Source organism: Daphnia pulicaria, chromosome 6 (genome assembly GCF_021234035.1).
Source record: "Daphnia pulicaria isolate SC F1-1A chromosome 6, SC_F0-13Bv2, whole genome shotgun sequence".
Classification (NCBI taxonomy): Eukaryota; Metazoa; Arthropoda; class Branchiopoda; order Diplostraca; family Daphniidae; genus Daphnia; species Daphnia pulicaria.
This window is the reverse complement of record NC_060918.1, coordinates 7,180,382-7,200,102: the sequence shown is the minus strand read 5'-3', so window position 1 is coordinate 7,200,102 and position 19,721 is coordinate 7,180,382. Positions and strand designations below refer to the sequence as shown.

The 19,721-nt window shown below is 38.3% G+C and overlaps 1 non-coding gene and 48 pseudogenes across 1 annotated transcript; all 49 read right to left on the bottom strand.

Annotated features, from left to right (window-relative positions):
* Window positions 1-80: 80 nt before the first annotated feature.
* Window positions 81-199, bottom strand: LOC124346072 (annotated as a pseudogene).
* A 284-nt stretch (window positions 200-483) lies between these two features.
* Window positions 484-602, bottom strand: LOC124346071 (annotated as a pseudogene).
* A 284-nt stretch (window positions 603-886) lies between these two features.
* LOC124346070 lies at window positions 887-1,005 on the bottom strand (annotated as a pseudogene).
* A 284-nt stretch (window positions 1,006-1,289) lies between these two features.
* LOC124346441 lies at window positions 1,290-1,408 on the bottom strand (annotated as a pseudogene).
* Window positions 1,409-1,692: 284 nt separating this feature from the next.
* LOC124345174 lies at window positions 1,693-1,811 on the bottom strand (annotated as a pseudogene).
* Window positions 1,812-2,095: 284 nt separating this feature from the next.
* On the bottom strand, window positions 2,096-2,214 carry LOC124346068 (annotated as a pseudogene).
* A 284-nt stretch (window positions 2,215-2,498) lies between these two features.
* Window positions 2,499-2,617, bottom strand: LOC124345364 (annotated as a pseudogene).
* A 284-nt stretch (window positions 2,618-2,901) lies between these two features.
* On the bottom strand, window positions 2,902-3,020 carry LOC124346067 (annotated as a pseudogene).
* A 284-nt stretch (window positions 3,021-3,304) lies between these two features.
* LOC124344658 lies at window positions 3,305-3,423 on the bottom strand (annotated as a pseudogene).
* Window positions 3,424-3,707: 284 nt separating this feature from the next.
* Window positions 3,708-3,826, bottom strand: LOC124345173 (annotated as a pseudogene).
* Window positions 3,827-4,110: 284 nt separating this feature from the next.
* LOC124346440 lies at window positions 4,111-4,229 on the bottom strand (annotated as a pseudogene).
* Window positions 4,230-4,513: 284 nt separating this feature from the next.
* On the bottom strand, window positions 4,514-4,632 carry LOC124344810 (annotated as a pseudogene).
* Window positions 4,633-4,916: 284 nt separating this feature from the next.
* On the bottom strand, window positions 4,917-5,035 carry LOC124346066 (annotated as a pseudogene).
* A 284-nt stretch (window positions 5,036-5,319) lies between these two features.
* LOC124346065 lies at window positions 5,320-5,438 on the bottom strand (annotated as a pseudogene).
* A 284-nt stretch (window positions 5,439-5,722) lies between these two features.
* LOC124346064 lies at window positions 5,723-5,841 on the bottom strand (annotated as a pseudogene).
* Window positions 5,842-6,125: 284 nt separating this feature from the next.
* Window positions 6,126-6,244, bottom strand: LOC124346439 (annotated as a pseudogene).
* A 284-nt stretch (window positions 6,245-6,528) lies between these two features.
* LOC124345171 lies at window positions 6,529-6,647 on the bottom strand (annotated as a pseudogene).
* A 283-nt stretch (window positions 6,648-6,930) lies between these two features.
* LOC124346063 lies at window positions 6,931-7,049 on the bottom strand (annotated as a pseudogene).
* Window positions 7,050-7,333: 284 nt separating this feature from the next.
* Window positions 7,334-7,452, bottom strand: LOC124345658 (annotated as a pseudogene).
* Window positions 7,453-7,736: 284 nt separating this feature from the next.
* On the bottom strand, window positions 7,737-7,855 carry LOC124346438 (annotated as a pseudogene).
* Window positions 7,856-8,139: 284 nt separating this feature from the next.
* On the bottom strand, window positions 8,140-8,258 carry LOC124346062 (annotated as a pseudogene).
* Window positions 8,259-8,542: 284 nt separating this feature from the next.
* On the bottom strand, window positions 8,543-8,661 carry LOC124345657 (annotated as a pseudogene).
* Window positions 8,662-8,945: 284 nt separating this feature from the next.
* Window positions 8,946-9,064, bottom strand: LOC124346436 (annotated as a pseudogene).
* Window positions 9,065-9,348: 284 nt separating this feature from the next.
* Window positions 9,349-9,467, bottom strand: LOC124346435 (annotated as a pseudogene).
* A 284-nt stretch (window positions 9,468-9,751) lies between these two features.
* On the bottom strand, window positions 9,752-9,870 carry LOC124345170 (annotated as a pseudogene).
* Window positions 9,871-10,153: 283 nt separating this feature from the next.
* LOC124346061 lies at window positions 10,154-10,272 on the bottom strand (annotated as a pseudogene).
* Window positions 10,273-10,556: 284 nt separating this feature from the next.
* Window positions 10,557-10,675, bottom strand: LOC124346060 (annotated as a pseudogene).
* A 284-nt stretch (window positions 10,676-10,959) lies between these two features.
* On the bottom strand, window positions 10,960-11,078 carry LOC124345656 (annotated as a pseudogene).
* A 284-nt stretch (window positions 11,079-11,362) lies between these two features.
* LOC124346434 lies at window positions 11,363-11,481 on the bottom strand (annotated as a pseudogene).
* A 284-nt stretch (window positions 11,482-11,765) lies between these two features.
* LOC124346059 lies at window positions 11,766-11,884 on the bottom strand (annotated as a pseudogene).
* Window positions 11,885-12,168: 284 nt separating this feature from the next.
* LOC124345655 lies at window positions 12,169-12,287 on the bottom strand (annotated as a pseudogene).
* A 284-nt stretch (window positions 12,288-12,571) lies between these two features.
* LOC124346433 lies at window positions 12,572-12,690 on the bottom strand (annotated as a pseudogene).
* Window positions 12,691-12,974: 284 nt separating this feature from the next.
* Window positions 12,975-13,093, bottom strand: LOC124346056 (annotated as a pseudogene).
* A 284-nt stretch (window positions 13,094-13,377) lies between these two features.
* On the bottom strand, window positions 13,378-13,496 carry LOC124345654 (annotated as a pseudogene).
* Window positions 13,497-13,780: 284 nt separating this feature from the next.
* On the bottom strand, window positions 13,781-13,899 carry LOC124345794. The gene has a single exon (XR_006919793.1). It is a non-coding gene; the product is annotated as a 5S ribosomal RNA (ribosomal RNA).
* A 284-nt stretch (window positions 13,900-14,183) lies between these two features.
* LOC124346220 lies at window positions 14,184-14,302 on the bottom strand (annotated as a pseudogene).
* A 284-nt stretch (window positions 14,303-14,586) lies between these two features.
* Window positions 14,587-14,705, bottom strand: LOC124346432 (annotated as a pseudogene).
* Window positions 14,706-14,989: 284 nt separating this feature from the next.
* Window positions 14,990-15,108, bottom strand: LOC124346055 (annotated as a pseudogene).
* Window positions 15,109-15,392: 284 nt separating this feature from the next.
* Window positions 15,393-15,511, bottom strand: LOC124345760 (annotated as a pseudogene).
* A 284-nt stretch (window positions 15,512-15,795) lies between these two features.
* Window positions 15,796-15,914, bottom strand: LOC124345363 (annotated as a pseudogene).
* Window positions 15,915-16,198: 284 nt separating this feature from the next.
* LOC124345362 lies at window positions 16,199-16,317 on the bottom strand (annotated as a pseudogene).
* Window positions 16,318-16,601: 284 nt separating this feature from the next.
* LOC124345361 lies at window positions 16,602-16,720 on the bottom strand (annotated as a pseudogene).
* Window positions 16,721-17,004: 284 nt separating this feature from the next.
* LOC124346054 lies at window positions 17,005-17,123 on the bottom strand (annotated as a pseudogene).
* Window positions 17,124-17,406: 283 nt separating this feature from the next.
* On the bottom strand, window positions 17,407-17,525 carry LOC124346053 (annotated as a pseudogene).
* A 284-nt stretch (window positions 17,526-17,809) lies between these two features.
* LOC124346431 lies at window positions 17,810-17,928 on the bottom strand (annotated as a pseudogene).
* A 284-nt stretch (window positions 17,929-18,212) lies between these two features.
* On the bottom strand, window positions 18,213-18,331 carry LOC124345169 (annotated as a pseudogene).
* A 284-nt stretch (window positions 18,332-18,615) lies between these two features.
* Window positions 18,616-18,734, bottom strand: LOC124346052 (annotated as a pseudogene).
* A 284-nt stretch (window positions 18,735-19,018) lies between these two features.
* Window positions 19,019-19,137, bottom strand: LOC124346051 (annotated as a pseudogene).
* Window positions 19,138-19,421: 284 nt separating this feature from the next.
* LOC124345653 lies at window positions 19,422-19,540 on the bottom strand (annotated as a pseudogene).
* Window positions 19,541-19,721: the final 181 nt, after the last annotated feature.

The following is a 19,721-nucleotide window of genomic DNA, read 5'->3' as shown; positions in this document are numbered from 1 at the left end:
TGATCGACGAATTTGGACTGGTAACCATCGTGATTGAAAAAAAATTTCAAGAAATTTGTTATTGAAAACAAACTATTCATCGCCAACGACATTCCGTATTCCCAAGCGGTCACCCTTCCAAGAGCTAACGGGACTCGACGTAACTTAACTTCTGGGAGCTGACGAGACCAGGTGCGTTCTACGTGATATGGCCGTTGACATTCAAAAATGAAAATTTACCCTCCCAGTCCCAATGGATGAATAGAAAATCACTTCAAAGTGATTGAAATGTTTGTTCATTGAATTCGGACTGGTAACCATCGCGAATAAAAAAACGCGATAAACTTTGAAAAACTCTCAATGGAATTCATCCAGAATCATTCCTATAGATGAATTGAACCTATCCCTGTGTCATTGAAATTTTTGATCGACGAATTTGGACTGGTAACCATCGTGATTGAAAAAAAATTTCAAGAAATTTGTTATTGAAAACAAACTATTCATCGCCAACGACATTCCGTATTCCCAAGCGGTCACCCTTCCAAGAGCTAACGGGACTCGACGTAACTTAACTTCTGGGAGCTGACGAGACCAGGTGCGTTCTACGTGATATGGCCGTTGACATTCAAAAATGAAAATTTACCCTCCCAGTCCCAATGGATGAATAGAAAATCACTTCAAAGTGATAGAAATGTTTGTTCATTGAATTTGGACTGGTAACCATCGCGAATAAAAAAACGCGATAAACTTTGAAAAACTCTCAATGGAATTCATCCAGAATCATTCCTATAGATGAATTGAACCTATCCCTGTGTCATTGAAATTTTTGATCGACGAATTTGGACTGGTAACCATCGTGATTGAAAAAAAATTTAAAGAAATTTGTTATTGAAAACAAACTATTCATCGCCAACGACATTCCGTATTCCCAAGCGGTCACCCTTCCAAGAGCTAACGGGACTCGACGTAACTTAACTTCTGGGAGCTGACGAGACCAGGTGCGTTCTACGTGATATGGCCGTTGACATTCAAAAATGAAAATTTACCCTCCCAGTCCCAATGGATGAATAGAAAATCACTTCAAAGTGATTGAAATGTTTGTTCATTGAATTTGGACTGGTAACCATCGCGAATAAAAAAACGCGATAAACTTTGAAAAACTCTCAATGGAATTCATCCAGAATCATTCCTATAGATGAATTGAACCTATCCCTGTGTCATTGAAATTTTTGATCGACGAATTTGGACTGGTAACCATCGTGATTGAAAAAAAATTTCAAGAAATTTTTTATTGAAAACAAACTATTCATCGCCAACGACATCCCGTATTCCCAAGCGGTCACCCTTCCAAGTACTAACGGGACTCGACGTAACTTAACTTCTGGGAGCTGACGAGACCAGGTGCGTTCTACGTGATATGGCCGTTGACATTCAAAAATGAAAATTTACCCTCCCAGTCCCAATGGATGAATAGAAAATTACTTCAAAGTGATTGAAATGTTTGTTCATTGAAGTCGGACTGGTAACCATCGCGAATAAAAAAACGCGATAAACTTTGAAAAACTCTCAAAGGAAATCATCCAGAATCATTCCTATAGATGAATTGAACCTATCCCTGTGTCATTGAAATTTTTGATCTACGAATTTGGACTGGTAACCATCGTGATTGAAAAAAAATTTCAAGAAATTTGTTATTGAAAACAAACTATTCATCGCCAACGACATTCCGTATTCCCAAGCGGTCACCCTTCCAAGTACTAACGGGACTCGACGTAACTTAACTTCTGGGAGCTGACGAGACCAGGTGCGTTCTACGTGATATGGCCGTTGACATTCAAAAATGAAAATTTACCCTCCCAGTCCCAATGGATGAATAGAAAATCACTTCAAAGTGATAGAAATGTTTGTTCATTGAATTTGGACTGGTAACCATCGCGAATAAAAAAACGCGATAAACTTTGAAAAACTCTCAATGGAATTCATCCAGAATCATTCCTATAGATGAATTGAACCTATCCCTGTGTCATTGAAATTTTTGATCTACGAATTTGGACTGGTAACCATCGTGATTGAAAAAAAATTTCAAGAAATTTGTTATTGAAAACAAACTATTCATCGCCAACGACATTCCGTATTCCCAAGCGGTCACCCTTCCAAGAGCTAACGGGACTCGACGTAACTTAACTTCTGGGAGCTGACGAGACCAGGTGCGTTCTACGTGATATGGCCGTTGACATTCAAAAATGAAAATTTACCCTCCCAGTCCCAATGGATGAATAGAAAATCACTTCAAAGTGATTGAAATGTTTGTTCATTGAATTCGGACTGGTAACCATCGCGAATAAAAAAACGCGATAAACTTTGAAAAACTCTCAATGGAATTCATCCAGAATCATTCCTATAGATGAATTGAACCTATCCCTGTGTCATTGAAATTTTTGATCGACGAATTTGGACTGGTAACCATCGTGATTGAAAAAAAATTTAAAGAAATTTGTTATTGAAAACAAACTATTCATCGCCAACGACATCCCGTATTCCCAAGCGTTCACCCTTCCAAGTACTAACGGGACTCGACGTAACTTAACTTCTGGGAGCTGACGAGACCAGGTGCGTTCTACGTGATATGGCCGTTGACATTCAAAAATGAAAATTTACCCTCCCAGTCCCAATGGATGAATAGAAAATTACTTCAAAGTGATTGAAATGTTTGTTCATTGAAGTCGGACTGGTAACCATCGCGAATAAAAAAACGCGATAAACTTTGAAAAACTCTCAAATTAAATCATCCAGAATCATTCCTATAGATGAATTGAACCTATCCCTGTGTCATTGAAATTTTTGATCTACGAATTTGGACTGGTAACCATCGTGATTGAAAAAAAATTTCAAGAAATTTGTTATTGAAAACAAACTATTCATCGCCAACGACATTCCGTATTCCCAAGCGGTCACCCTTCCAAGAGCTAACGGGACTCGACGTAACTTAACTTCTGGGAGCTGACGAGACCAGGTGCGTTCTACGTGATATGGCCGTTGACATTCAAAAATGAAAATTTACCCTCCCAGTCCCAATGGATGAATAGAAAATCACTTCAAAGTGATTGAAATGTTTGTTCATTGAATTCGGACTGGTAACCATCGCGAATAAAAAAACGCGATAAACTTTGAAAAACTCTCAATGGAATTCATCCAGAATCATTCCTATAGATGAATTGAACCTATCCCTTTGTCATTGAAATTTTTGATCTACGAATTTGGACTGGTAACCATCGTGATTGAAAAAAAATTTAAAGAAATTTGTTATTGAAAACAAACTATTCATCGCCAACGACATCCCGTATTCCCAAGCGGTCACCCTTCCAAGTACTAACGGGACTCGACGTAACTTAACTTCTGGGAGCTAACGAGACCAGGTGCGTTCTACGTGATATGGCCGTTGACATTCACTAATGAAAATTTACCCTCCCAGTCCCAATGGATGAATAGAAAATCACTTCAAAGTGATTGAAATGTTTGTTCATTGAATTTGGACTGGTAACCATCGCGAATAAAAAAACGCGATAAACTTTGAAAAACTCTCAATGGAATTCATCCAGAATCATTCCTATAGATGAATTGAACCTATCCCTGTGTCATTGAAATTTTTGATCTACGAATTTGGACTGGTAACCATTGTGATTGAAAAAAAATTTCAAGAAATTTGTTATTGAAAACAAACTATTCATCGCCAACGACATTCCGTATTCCCAAGCGGTCACCCTTCCAAGTACTAACGGGACTCGACGTAACTTAACTTCTGGGAGCTGACGAGACCAGGTGCGTTCTACGTGATATGGCCGTTGACATTCAAAAATGAAAATTTACCCTCCCAGTCCCAATGGATGAATAGAAAATCACTTCAAAGTGATTGAAATGTTTGTTCATTGAATTCGGACTGGTAACCATCGCGAATAAAAAAACGCGATAAACTTTGAAAAACTCTCAATGGAATTCATCCAGAATCATTCCTATAGATGAATTGAACCTATCCCTTTGTCATTGAAATTTTTGATCTACGAATTTGGACTGGTAACCATCGTGATTGAAAAAAAATTTCAAGAAATTTGTTATTGAAAACAAACTATTCATCGCCAACGACATCCCGTATTCCCAAGCGGTCACCCTTCCAAGTACTAACGGGACTCGACGTAACTTAACTTCTGGGAGCTGACGAGACCAGGTGCGTTCTACGTGATATGGCCGTTGACATTCAAAAATGAAAATTTACCCTCCCAGTCCCAATGGATGAATAGAAAATCACTTCAAAGTGATTGAAATGTTTGTTCATTGAATTCGGACTGGTAACCATCGTGAATAAAAAATCGCGATAAACTTTGAAAAACTCTCAATGGAATTCATCCAGAATCATTCCTATAGATGAATTGAACCTATCCCTGTGTCATTGAAATTTTTGATCTACGAATTTGGACTGGTAACCATCGTGATTGAAAAAAAATTTCAAGAAATTTGTTATTGAAAACAAACTATTCATCGCCAACGACATTCCGTATTCCCAAGCGGTCACCCTTCCAAGTACTAACGAGACTCGACGTAACTTAACTTCTGGGAGCTGACGAGACCAGGTGCGTTCTACGTGATATGGCCGTTGACATTCAAAAATGAAAATTTACCCTCCCAGTCCCAATGGATGAATAGAAAATCACTTCAAAGTGATAGAAATGTTTGTTCATTGAATTTGGACTGGTAACCATCGCGAATAAAAAAACGCGATAAATTTTGAAAAACTCTCAATGGAATTCATCCAGAATCATTCCTATAGATGAATTGAACCTATCCCTGTGTCATTGAAATTTTTGATCGACGAATTTGGACTGGTAACCATCGTGATTGAAAAAAAATTTCAAGAAATTTGTTATTGAAAACAAACTATTCATCGCCAACGACATTCCGTATTCCCAAGCGGTCACCCTTCCAAGAGCTAACGGGACTCGACGTAACTTAACTTCTGGGAGCTGACGAGACCAGGTGCGTTCTACGTGATATGGCCGTTGACATTCAAAAATGAAAATTTACCCTCCCAGTCCCAATGGATGAATAGAAAATCACTTCAAAGTGATTGAAATGTTTGTTCATTGAATTCGGACTGGTAACCATCGCGAATAAAAAAACGCGATAAACTTTGAAAAACTCTCAATGGAATTCATCCAGAATCATTCCTATAGATGAATTGAACCTATCCCTGTGTCATTGAAATTTTTGATCGACGAATTTGGACTGGTAACCATCGTGATTGAAAAAAAATTTCAAGAAATTTGTTATTGAAAACAAACTATTCATCGCCAACGACATTCCGTATTCCCAAGCGGTCACCCTTCCAAGAGCTAACGGGACTCGACGTAACTTAACTTCTGGGAGCTGACGAGACCAGGTGCGTTCTACGTGATATGGCCGTTGACATTCAAAAATGAAAATTTACCCTCCCAGTCCCAATGGATGAATAGAAAATCACTTCAAAGTGATAGAAATGTTTGTTCATTGAATTTGGACTGGTAACCATCGCGAATAAAAAAACGCGATAAACTTTGAAAAACTCTCAATGGAATTCATCCAGAATCATTCCTATAGATGAATTGAACCTATCCCTGTGTCATTGAAATTTTTGATCGACGAATTTGGACTGGTAACCATCGTGATTGAAAAAAAATTTAAAGAAATTTGTTATTGAAAACAAACTATTCATCGCCAACGACATTCCGTATTCCCAAGCGGTCACCCTTCCAAGAGCTAACGGGACTCGACGTAACTTAACTTCTGGGAGCTGACGAGACCAGGTGCGTTCTACGTGATATGGCCGTTGACATTCAAAAATGAAAATTTACCCTCCCAGTCCCAATGGATGAATAGAAAATCACTTCAAAGTGATAGAAATGTTTGTTCATTGAATTTGGACTGGTAACCATCGCGAATAAAAAAACGCGATAAACTTTGAAAAACTCTCAATGGAATTCATCCAGAATCATTCCTATAGATGAATTGAACCTATCCCTGTGTCATTGAAATTTTTGATCTACGAATTTGGACTGGTAACCATCGTGATTGAAAAAAAATTTCAAGAAATTTGTTATTGAAAACAAACTATTCATCGCCAACGACATCCCGTATTCCCAAGCGGTCACCCTTCCAAGTACTAACGGGACTCGACGTAACTTAACTTCTGGGAGCTGACGAGACCAGGTGCGTTCTACGTGATATGGCCGTTGACATTCAAAAATGAAAATTTACCCTCCCAGTCCCAATGGATGAATAGAAAATCACTTCAAAGTGATTGAAATGTTTGTTCATTGAATTCGGACTGGTAACCATCGCGAATAAAAAAACGCGATAAACTTTGAAAAACTCTCAATGGAATTCATCCAGAATCATTCCGATAGATGAATTGAACCTATCCCTGTGTCATTGAAATTTTTGATCTACGAATTTGGACTGGTAACCATTGTGATTGAAAAAAAATTTCAAGAAATTTGTTATTGAAAACAAACTATTCATCGCCAACGACATTCCGTATTCCCAAGCGGTCACCCTTCCAAGTACTAACGGGACTCGACGTAACTTAACTTCTGGGAGCTGACGAGACCAGGTGCGTTCTACGTGATATGGCCGTTGACATTCAAAAATGAAAATTTACCCTCCCAGTCCCAATGGATGAATAGAAAATTACTTCAAAGTGATTGAAATGTTTGTTCATTGAAGTCGGACTGGTAACCATCGCGAATAAAAAACGCGATAAACTTTGAAAAACTCTCAATGGAATTCATCCAGAATCATTCCTATAGATGAATTGAACCTATCCCTGTGTCATTGAAATTTTTGATCTACGAATTTGGACTGGTAACCATCGTGATTGAAAAAAAATTTCAAGAAATTTGTTATTGAAAACAAACTATTCATCGCCAACGACATTCCGTATTCCCAAGCGGTCACCCTTCCAAGAGCTAACGGGACTCGACGTAACTTAACTTCTGGGAGCTGACGAGACCAGGTGCGTTCTACGTGATATGGCCGTTGACATTCAAAAATGAAAATTTACCCTCCCAGTCCCAATGGATGAATAGAAAATCACTTCAAAGTGATTGAAATGTTTGTTCATTGAATTCGGACTGGTAACCATCGCGAATAAAAAAACGCGATAAACTTTGAAAAACTCTCAATGGAATTCATCCAGAATCATTCCTATAGATGAATTGAACCTATCCCTGTGTCATTGAAATTTTTGATCGACGAATTTGGACTGGTAACCATCGTGATTGAAAAAAAATTTCAAGAAATTTGTTATTGAAAACAAACTATTCATCGCCAACGACATTCCGTATTCCCAAGCGGTCACCCTTCCAAGTACTAACGGGACTCGACGTAACTTAACTTCAGGGAGCTGACGAGACCAGGTGCGTTCTACGTGATATGGCCGTTGACATTCAAAAATGAAAATTTACCCTCCCAGTCCCAATGGATGAATAGAAAATCACTTCAAAGTGATTGAAATGTTTGTTCATTGAATTCGGACTGGTAACCATCGCGAATAAAAAAACGCGATAAACTTTGAAAAACTCTCAATGGAATTCAACCAGAATCATTCCTATAGATGAATTGAACCTATCCCTGTGTCATTGAAATTTTTGATCGACGAATTTGGACTGGTAACCATCGTGATTGAAAAAAAATTTCAAGAAATTTGTTATTGAAAACAAACTATTCATCGCCAACGACATCCCGTATTCCCAAGCGGTCACCCTTCCAAGTACTAACGGGACTCGACGTAACTTAACTTCTGGGAGCTGACGAGACCAGGTGCGTTCTACGTGATATGGCCGTTGACATTCAAAAATGAAAATTTACCCTCCCAGTCCCAATGGATGAATAGAAAATCACTTCAAAGTGATAGAAATGTTTGTTCATTGAATTTGGACTGGTAACCATCGCGAATAAAAAAACGCGATAAACTTTGAAAAACTCTCAATGGAATTCATCCAGAATCATTCCTATAGATGAATTGAACCTATCCCTGTGTCATTGAAATTTTTGATCTACGAATTTGGACTGGTAACCATCGTGATTGAAAAAAAATTTCAAGAAATTTGTTATTGAAAACAAACTATTCATCGCCAACGACATTCCGTATTCCCAAGCGGTCACCCTTCCAAGAGCTAACGGGACTCGACGTAACTTAACTTCTGGGAGCTGACGAGACCAGGTGCGTTCTACGTGATATGGCCGTTGACATTCAAAAATGAAAATTTACCCTCCCAGTCCCAATGGATGAATAGAAAATCACTTCAAAGTGATTGAAATGTTTGTTCATTGAATTCGGACTGGTAACCATCGCGAATAAAAAAACGCGATAAACTTTGAAAAACTCTCAATGGAATTCATCCAGAATCATTCCTATAGATGAATTGAACCTATCCCTGTGTCATTGAAATTTTTGATCGACGAATTTGGACTGGTAACCATCGTGATTGAAAAAAAATTTCAAGAAATTTGTTATTGAAAACAAACTATTCATCGCCAACGACATTCCGTATTCCCAAGCGGTCACCCTTCCAAGTACTAACGGGACTCGACGTAACTTAACTTCAGGGAGCTGACGAGACCAGGTGCGTTCTACGTGATATGGCCGTTGACATTCAAAAATGAAAATTTACCCTCCCAGTCCCAATGGATGAATAGAAAATCACTTCAAAGTGATTGAAATGTTTGTTCATTGAATTCGGACTGGTAACCATCGCGAATAAAAAAACGCGATAAACTTTGAAAAACTCTCAATGGAATTCAACCAGAATCATTCCTATAGATGAATTGAACCTATCCCTGTGTCATTGAAATTTTTGATCGACGAATTTGGACTGGTAACCATCGTGATTGAAAAAAAATTTAAAGAAATTTGTTATTGAAAACAAACTATTCATCGCCAACGACATCCCGTATTCCCAAGCGGTCACCCTTCCAAGTACTAACGGGACTCGACGTAACTTAACTTCTGGGAGCTGACGAGACCAGGTGCGTTCTACGTGATATGGCCGTTGACATTCAAAAATGAAAATTTACCCTCCCAGTCCCAATGGATGAATAGAAAATCACTTCAAAGTGATAGAAATGTTTGTTCATTGAATTTGGACTGGTAACCATCGCGAATAAAAAAACGCGATAAACTTTGAAAAACTCTCAATGGAATTCATCCAGAATCATTCCTATAGATGAATTGAACCTATCCCTGTGTCATTGAAATTTTTGATCTACGAATTTGGACTGGTAACCATCGTGATTGAAAAAAAATTTCAAGAAATTTGTTATTGAAAACAAACTATTCATCGCCAACGACATCCCGTATTCCCAAGCGGTCACCCTTCCAAGTACTAACGGGACTCGACGTAACTTAACTTCTGGGAGCTGACGAGACCAGGTGCGTTCTACGTGATATGGCCGTTGACATTCAAAAATGAAAATTTACCCTCCCAGTCCCAATGGATGAATAGAAAATCACTTCAAAGTGATTGAAATGTTTGTTCATTGAATTCGGACTGGTAACCATCGCGAATAAAAAAACGCGATAAACTTTGAAAAACTCTCAATGGAATTCATCCAGAATCATTCCGATAGATGAATTGAACCTATCCCTGTGTCATTGAAATTTTTGATCTACGAATTTGGACTGGTAACCATTGTGATTGAAAAAAAATTTCAAGAAATTTGTTATTGAAAACAAACTATTCATCGCCAACGACATTCCGTATTCCCAAGCGGTCACCCTTCCAAGTACTAACGGGACTCGACGTAACTTAACTTCTGGGAGCTGACGAGACCAGGTGCGTTCTACGTGATATGGCCGTTGACATTCAAAAATGAAAATTTACCCTCCCAGTCCCAATGGATGAATAGAAAATTACTTCAAAGTGATTGAAATGTTTGTTCATTGAAGTCGGACTGGTAACCATCGCGAATAAAAAACGCGATAAACTTTGAAAAACTCTCAATGGAATTCATCCAGAATCATTCCTATAGATGAATTGAACCTATCCCTGTGTCATTGAAATTTTTGATCTACGAATTTGGACTGGTAACCATCGTGATTGAAAAAAAATTTCAAGAAATTTGTTATTGAAAACAAACTATTCATCGCCAACGACATTCCGTATTCCCAAGCGGTCACCCTTCCAAGAGCTAACGGGACTCGACGTAACTTAACTTCTGGGAGCTGACGAGACCAGGTGCGTTCTACGTGATATGGCCGTTGACATTCAAAAATGAAAATTTACCCTCCCAGTCCCAATGGATGAATAGAAAATCACTTCAAAGTGATTGAAATGTTTGTTCATTGAATTCGGACTGGTAACCATCGCGAATAAAAAAACGCGATAAACTTTGAAAAACTCTCAATGGAATTCATCCAGAATCATTCCTATAGATGAATTGAACCTATCCCTGTGTCATTGAAATTTTTGATCGACGAATTTGGACTGGTAACCATCGTGATTGAAAAAAAATTTCAAGAAATTTGTTATTGAAAACAAACTATTCATCGCCAACGACATTCCGTATTCCCAAGCGGTCACCCTTCCAAGAGCTAACGGGACTCGACGTAACTTAACTTCTGGGAGCTGACGAGACCAGGTGCGTTCTACGTGATATGGCCGTTGACATTCAAAAATGAAAATTTACCCTCCCAGTCCCAATGGATGAATAGAAAATCACTTCAAAGTGATTGAAATGTTTGTTCATTGAATTCGGACTGGTAACCATCGCGAATAAAAAAACGCGATAAACTTTGAAAAACTCTCAATGGAATTCATCCAGAATCATTCCTATAGATGAATTGAACCTATCCCTGTGTCATTGAAATTTTTGATCGACGAATTTGGACTGGTAACCATCGTGATTGAAAAAAAATTTCAAGAAATTTGTTATTGAAAACAAACTATTCATCGCCAACGACATTCCGTATTCCCAAGCGGTCACCCTTCCAAGTACTAACGGGACTCGACGTAACTTAACTTCAGGGAGCTGACGAGACCAGGTGCGTTCTACGTGATATGGCCGTTGACATTCAAAAATGAAAATTTACCCTCCCAGTCCCAATGGATGAATAGAAAATCACTTCAAAGTGATTGAAATGTTTGTTCATTGAATTCGGACTGGTAACCATCGCGAATAAAAAAACGCGATAAACTTTGAAAAACTCTCAATGGAATTCAACCAGAATCATTCCTATAGATGAATTGAACCTATCCCTGTGTCATTGAAATTTTTGATCGACGAATTTGGACTGGTAACCATCGTGATTGAAAAAAAATTTAAAGAAATTTGTTATTGAAAACAAACTATTCATCGCCAACGACATCCCGTATTCCCAAGCGGTCACCCTTCCAAGTACTAACGGGACTCGACGTAACTTAACTTCTGGGAGCTGACGAGACCAGGTGCGTTCTACGTGATATGGCCGTTGACATTCAAAAATGAAAATTTACCCTCCCAGTCCCAATGGATGAATAGAAAATCACTTCAAAGTGATAGAAATGTTTGTTCATTGAATTTGGACTGGTAACCATCGCGAATAAAAAAACGCGATAAACTTTGAAAAACTCTCAATGGAATTCATCCAGAATCATTCCTATAGATGAATTGAACCTATCCCTGTGTCATTGAAATTTTTGATCTACGAATTTGGACTGGTAACCATCGTGATTGAAAAAAAATTTCAAGAAATTTGTTATTGAAAACAAACTATTCATCGCCAACGACATTCCGTATTCCCAAGCGGTCACCCTTCCAAGAGCTAACGGGACTCGACGTAACTTAACTTCTGGGAGCTGACGAGACCAGGTGCGTTCTACGTGATATGGCCGTTGACATTCAAAAATGAAAATTTACCCTCCCAGTCCCAATGGATGAATAGAAAATCACTTCAAAGTGATTGAAATGTTTGTTCATTGAATTCGGACTGGTAACCATCGCGAATAAAAAAACGCGATAAACTTTGAAAAACTCTCAATGGAATTCATCCAGAATCATTCCTATAGATGAATTGAACCTATCCCTGTGTCATTGAAATTTTTGATCGACGAATTTGGACTGGTAACCATCGTGATTGAAAAAAAATTTCAAGAAATTTGTTATTGAAAACAAACTATTCATCGCCAACGACATTCCGTATTCCCAAGCGGTCACCCTTCCAAGTACTAACGGGACTCGACGTAACTTAACTTCAGGGAGCTGACGAGACCAGGTGCGTTCTACGTGATATGGCCGTTGACATTCAAAAATGAAAATTTACCCTCCCAGTCCCAATGGATGAATAGAAAATCACTTCAAAGTGATTGAAATGTTTGTTCATTGAATTCGGACTGGTAACCATCGCGAATAAAAAAACGCGATAAACTTTGAAAAACTCTCAATGGAATTCAACCAGAATCATTCCTATAGATGAATTGAACCTATCCCTGTGTCATTGAAATTTTTGATCGACGAATTTGGACTGGTAACCATCGTGATTGAAAAAAAATTTCAAGAAATTTGTTATTGAAAACAAACTATTCATCGCCAACGACATCCCGTATTCCCAAGCGGTCACCCTTCCAAGTACTAACGGGACTCGACGTAACTTAACTTCTGGGAGCTGACGAGACCAGGTGCGTTCTACGTGATATGGCCGTTGACATTCAAAAATGAAAATTTACCCTCCCAGTCCCAATGGATGAATAGAAAATCACTTCAAAGTGATAGAAATGTTTGTTCATTGAATTTGGACTGGTAACCATCGCGAATAAAAAAACGCGATAAACTTTGAAAAACTCTCAATGGAATTCATCCAGAATCATTCCTATAGATGAATTGAACCTATCCCTGTGTCATTGAAATTTTTGATCTACGAATTTGGACTGGTAACCATCGTGATTGAAAAAAAATTTCAAGAAATTTGTTATTGAAAACAAACTATTCATCGCCAACGACATTCCGTATTCCCAAGCGGTCACCCTTCCAAGAGCTAACGGGACTCGACGTAACTTAACTTCTGGGAGCTGACGAGACCAGGTGCGTTCTACGTGATATGGCCGTTGACATTCAAAAATGAAAATTTACCCTCCCAGTCCCAATGGATGAATAGAAAATCACTTCAAAGTGATTGAAATGTTTGTTCATTGAATTCGGACTGGTAACCATCGCGAATAAAAAAACGCGATAAACTTTGAAAAACTCTCAATGGAATTCATCCAGAATCATTCCTATAGATGAATTGAACCTATCCCTGTGTCATTGAAATTTTTGATCGACGAATTTGGACTGGTAACCATCGTGATTGAAAAAAAATTTCAAGAAATTTGTTATTGAAAACAAACTATTCATCGCCAACGACATTCCGTATTCCCAAGCGGTCACCCTTCCAAGTACTAACGGGACTCGACGTAACTTAACTTCAGGGAGCTGACGAGACCAGGTGCGTTCTACGTGATATGGCCGTTGACATTCAAAAATGAAAATTTACCCTCCCAGTCCCAATGGATGAATAGAAAATCACTTCAAAGTGATTGAAATGTTTGTTCATTGAATTCGGACTGGTAACCATCGCGAATAAAAAAACGCGATAAACTTTGAAAAACTCTCAATGGAATTCAACCAGAATCATTCCTATAGATGAATTGAACCTATCCCTGTGTCATTGAAATTTTTGATCGACGAATTTGGACTGGTAACCATCGTGATTGAAAAAAAATTTAAAGAAATTTGTTATTGAAAACAAACTATTCATGGCCAACGACATCCCGTATTCCCAAGCGGTCACCCTTCCAAGTACTAACGGGACTCGACGTAACTTAACTTCTGGGAGCTGACGAGACCAGGTGCGTTCTACGTGATATGGCCGTTGACATTCAAAAATGAAAATTTACCCTCCCAGTCCCAATGGATGAATAGAAAATCACTTCAAAGTGATAGAAATGTTTGTTCATTGAATTTGGACTGGTAACCATCGCGAATAAAAAAACGCGATAAACTTTGAAAAACTCTCAATGGAATTCATCCAGAATCATTCCTATAGATGAATTGAACCTATCCCTGTGTCATTGAAATTTTTGATCTACGAATTTGGACTGGTAACCATCGTGATTGAAAAAAAATTTCAAGAAATTTGTTATTGAAAACAAACTATTCATCGCCAACGACATTCCGTATTCCCAAGCGGTCACCCTTCCAAGAGCTAACGGGACTCGACGTAACTTAACTTCTTGGAGCTGACGAGACCAGGTGCGTTCTACGTGATATGGCCGTTGACATTCAAAAATGAAAATTTACCCTCCCATTCCCAATGGATGAATAGAAAATCACTTCAAAGTGATTGAAATGTTTGTTCATTGAATTCGGACTGGTAACCATCGCGAATAAAAAAAAGCGATAAACTTTGAAAAACTCTCAATGGAATTCAACCAGAATCATTCCTATAGATGAATTGAACCTATCCCTGTGTCATTGAAATTTTTGATCGACGAATTTGGACTGGTAACCATCGTGATTGAAAAAAAATTTAAAGAAATTTGTTATTGAAAACAAACTATTCATCGCCAACGACATCCCGTATTCCCAAGCGGTCACCCTTCCAAGTACTAACGGGACTCGACGTAACTTAACTTCTGGGAGCTGACGAGACCAGGTGCGTTCTACGTGATATGGCCGTTGACATTCAAAAATGAAAATTTACCCTCCCAGTCCCAATGGATGAATAGAAAATCACTTCAAAGTGATAGAAATGTTTGTTCATTGAATTTGGACTGGTAACCATCGCGAATAAAAAAACGCGATAAACTTTGAAAAACTCTCAATGGAATTCATCCAGAATCATTCCTATAGATGAATTGAACCTATCCCTGTGTCATTGAAATTTTTGATCTACGAATTTGGACTGGTAACCATCGTGATTGAAAAAAAATTTCAAGAAATTTGTTATTGAAAACAAACTATTCATCGCCAACGACATTCCGTATTCCCAAGCGGTCACCCTTCCAAGAGCTAACGGGACTCGACGTAACTTAACTTCTGGGAGCTGACGAGACCAGGTGCGTTCTACGTGATATGGCCGTTGACATTCAAAAATGAAAATTTACCCTCCCAGTCCCAATGGATGAATAGAAAATCACTTCAAAGTGATTGAAATGTTTGTTCATTGAATTCGGACTGGTAACCATCGCGAATAAAAAAACGCGATAAACTTTGAAAAACTCTCAATGGAATTCATCCAGAATCATTCCTATAGATGAATTGAACCTATCCCTGTGTCATTGAAATTTTTGATCGACGAATTTGGACTGGTAACCATCGTGATTGAAAAAAAATTTAAAGAAATTTGTTATTGAAAACAAACTATTCATCGCCAACGACATCCCGTATTCCCAAGCGTTCACCCTTCCAAGTACTAACGGGACTCGACGTAACTTAACTTCTGGGAGCTGACGAGACCAGGTGCGTTCTACGTGAAATGGCCGTTGACATTCAAAAATGAAAATTTACCCTCCCAGTCCCAATGGATGAATAGAAAATTACTTCAAAGTGATTGAAATGTTTGTTCATTGAAGTCGGACTGGTAACCATCGCGAATAAAAAAACGCGATAAACTTTGAAAAACTCTCAAAGGAAATCATCCAGAATCATTCCTATAGATGAATTGAACCTATCCCTGTGTCATTGAAATTTTTGATCGACGAATTTGGACTGGTAACCATCGTGATTGAAAAAAAATTTAAAGAAATTTGTTATTGAAAACAAACTATTCATCGCCAACGACATCCCGTATTCCCAAGCGTTCACCCTTCCAAGTACTAACGGGACTCGACGTAACTTAACTTCTGGGAGCTGACGAGACCAGGTGCGTTCTACGTGATATGGCCGTTGACATTCAAAAATGAAAATTTACCCTCCCAGTCCCAATGGATGAATAGAAAATTACTTCAAAGTGATTGAAATGTTTGTTCATTGAAGTCGGACTGGTAACCATCGCGAATAAAAAAACGCGATAAACTTTGAAAAACTCTCAAAGGAAATCATCCAGAATCATTCCTATAGATGAATTGAACCTATCCCTGTGTCATTGAAATTTTTGATCTACGAATTTGGACTGGTAACCATCGTGATTGAAAAAAATTTTCAAGAAATTTGTTATTGAAAACAAACTATTCATCGCCAACGACATCCCGTATTCCCAAGCGTTCACCCTTCCAAGTACTAACGGGACTCGACGTAACTTAACTTCTGGGAGCTGACGAGACCAGGTGCGTTCTACGTGATATGGCCGTTGACATTCAAAAATGAAAATTTACCCTCCCAGTCCCAATGGATGAATAGAAAATTACTTCAAAGTGATTGAAATGTTTGTTCATTGAAGTCGGACTGGTAACCATCGCGAATAAAAAAACGCGATAAACTTTGAAAAACTCTCAAAGGAAATCATCCAGAATCATTCCTATAGATGAATTGAACCTATCCCTGTGTCATTGAAATTTTTGATCGACGAATTTGGACTGGTAACCATCGTGATTGAAAAAAAATTTAAAGAAATTTGTTATTGAAAACAAACTATTCATCGCCAACGACATCCCGTATTCCCAAGCGTTCACCCTTCCAAGTACTAACGGGACTCGACGTAACTTAACTTCTGGGAGCTGACGAGACCAGGTGCGTTCTACGTGATATGGCCGTTGACATTCAAAAATGAAAATTTACCCTCCCAGTCCCAATGGATGAATAGAAAATTACTTCAAAGTGATTGAAATGTTTGTTCATTGAAGTCGGACTGGTAACCATCGCGAATAAAAAAACGCGATAAACTTTGAAAAACTCTCAAAGGAAATCATCCAGAATCATTCCTATAGATGAATTGAACCTATCCCTGTGTCATTGAAATTTTTGATCTACGAATTTGGACTGGTAACCATCGTGATTGAAAAAAATTTTCAAGAAATTTGTTATTGAAAACAAACTATTCATCGCCAACGACATTCCGTATTCCCAAGCGGTCACCCTTCCAAGAGCTAACGGGACTCGACGTAACTTAACTTCTGGGAGCTGACGAGACCAGGTGCGTTCTACGTGATATGGCCGTTGACATTCAAAAATGAAAATTTACCCTCCCAGTCCCAATGGATGAATAGAAAATCACTTCAAAGTGATAGAAATGTTTGTTCATTGAATTTGGACTGGTAACCATCGCGAATAAAAAAAAACGATAAACTTTGAAAAACTCTCAATGGAATTCATCCAGAATCATTCCTATAGATGAATTGAACCTATCCCTGTGTCATTGAAATTTTTGATCTACGAATTTGGACTGGTAACCATCGTGATTGAAAAAAATTTCAAGAAATTTGTTATTGAAAACAAACTATTCATCGCCAACGACATTCCGTATTCCCAAGCGGTCACCCTTCCAAGAGCTAACGGGACTCGACGTAACTTAACTTCTGGGAGCTGACGAGACCAGGTGCGTTCTACGTGATATGGCCGTTGACATTCAAAAATGAAAATTTACCCTCCCAGTCCCAATGGATGAATAGAAAATCACTTCAAAGTGATAGAAATGTTTGTTCATTGAATTTGGACTGGTAACCATCGCGAATAAAAAAACGCGATAAACTTTGAAAAACTCTCAATGGAATTCATCCAGAATCATTCCTATAGATGAATTGAACCTATCCCTGTGTCATTGAAATTTTTGATCTACGAATTTGGACTGGTAACCATCGTGATTGAAAAAAAATTTCAAGAAATTTGTTATTGAAAACAAACTATTCATCGCCAACGACATCCCGTATTCCCAAGCGGTCACCCTTCCAAGTACTAACGGGACTCGACGTAACTTAACTTCTGGGAGCTGACGAGACCAGGTGCGTTCTACGTGATATGGCCGTTGACATTCAAAAATGAAAATTTACCCTCCCAGTCCCAATGGATGAATAGAAAATCACTTCAAAGTGATTGAAATGTTTGTTCATTGAATTCGGACTGGTAACCATCGCGAATAAAAAAACGCGATAAACTTTGAAAAACTCTCAATGGAATTCATCCAGAATCATTCCGATAGATGAATTGAACCTATCCCTGTGTCATTGAAATTTTTGATCTACGAATTTGGACTGGTAACCATTGTGATTGAAAAAAAATTTCAAGAAATTTGTTATTGAAAACAAACTATTCATCGCCAACGACATTCCGTATTCCCAAGCGGTCACCCTTCCAAGTACTAACGGGACTCGACGTAACTTAACTTCTGGGAGCTGACGAGACCAGGTGCGTTCTACGTGATATGGCCGTTGACATTCAAAAATGAAAATTTACCCTCCCAGTCCCAATGGATGAATAGAAAATTACTTCAAAGTGATTGAAATGTTTGTTCATTGAAGTCGGACTGGTAACCATCGCGAATAAAAAAACGCGATAAACTTTGAAAAACTCTCAATGGAATTCATCCAGAATCATTCCTATAGATGAATTGAACCTATCCCTGTGTCATTGAAATTTTTGATCTACGAATTTGGACTGGTAACCATCGTGATTGAAAAAAAATTTCAAGAAATTTGTTATTGAAAACAAACTATTCATCGCCAACGACATTCCGTATTCCCAAGCGGTCACCCTTCCAAGAGCTAACGGGACTCGACGTAACTTAACTTCTGGGAGCTGACGAGACCAGGTGCGTTCTACGTGATATGGCCGTTGACATTCAAAAATGAAAATTTACCCTCCCAGTCCCAATGGATGAATAGAAAATCACTTCAAAGTGATTGAAATGTTTGTTCATTGAATTCGGACTGGTAACCATCGCGAATAAAAAAACGCGATAAACTTTGAAAAACTCTCAATGGAATTCATCCAGAATCATTCCTATAGATGAATTGAACCTATCCCTGTGTCATTGAAATTTTTGATCGACGAATTTGGACTGGTAACCATCGTGATTGAAAAAAAATTTCAAGAAATTTGTTATTGAAAACAAACTATTCATCGCCAACGACATTCCGTATTCCCAAGCGGTCACCCTTCCAAGAGCTAACGGGACTCGACGTAACTTAACTTCTGGGAGCTGACGAGACCAGGTGCGTTCTACGTGATATGGCCGTTGACATTCAAAAATGAAAATTTACCCTCCCAGTCCCAATGGATGAATAGAAAATCACTTCAAAGTGATTGAAATGTTTGTTCATTGAATTCGGACTGGTAACCATCGCGAATAAAAAAACGCGATAAACTTTGAAAAACTCTCAATGGAATTCATCCAGAATCATTCCTATAGATGAATTGAACCTATCCCTGTGTCATTGAAATTTTTGATCGACGAATTTGGACTGGTAACCATCGTGATTGAAAAAAAATTTCAAGAAATTTGTTATTGAAAACAAACTATTCATCGCCAACGACATTCCGTATTCCCAAGCGGTCACCCTTCCAAGTACTAACGGGACTCGACGTAACTTAACTTCAGGGAGCTGACGAGACCAGGTGCGTTCTACGTGATATGGCCGTTGACATTCAAAAATGAAAATTTACCCTCCCAGTCCCAATGGATGAATAGAAAATCACTTCAAAGTGATTGAAATGTTTGTTCATTGAATTCGGACTGGTAACCATCGCGAATAAAAAAACGCGATAAACTTTGAAAAACTCTCAATGGAATTCAACCAGAATCATTCCTATAGATGAATTGAACC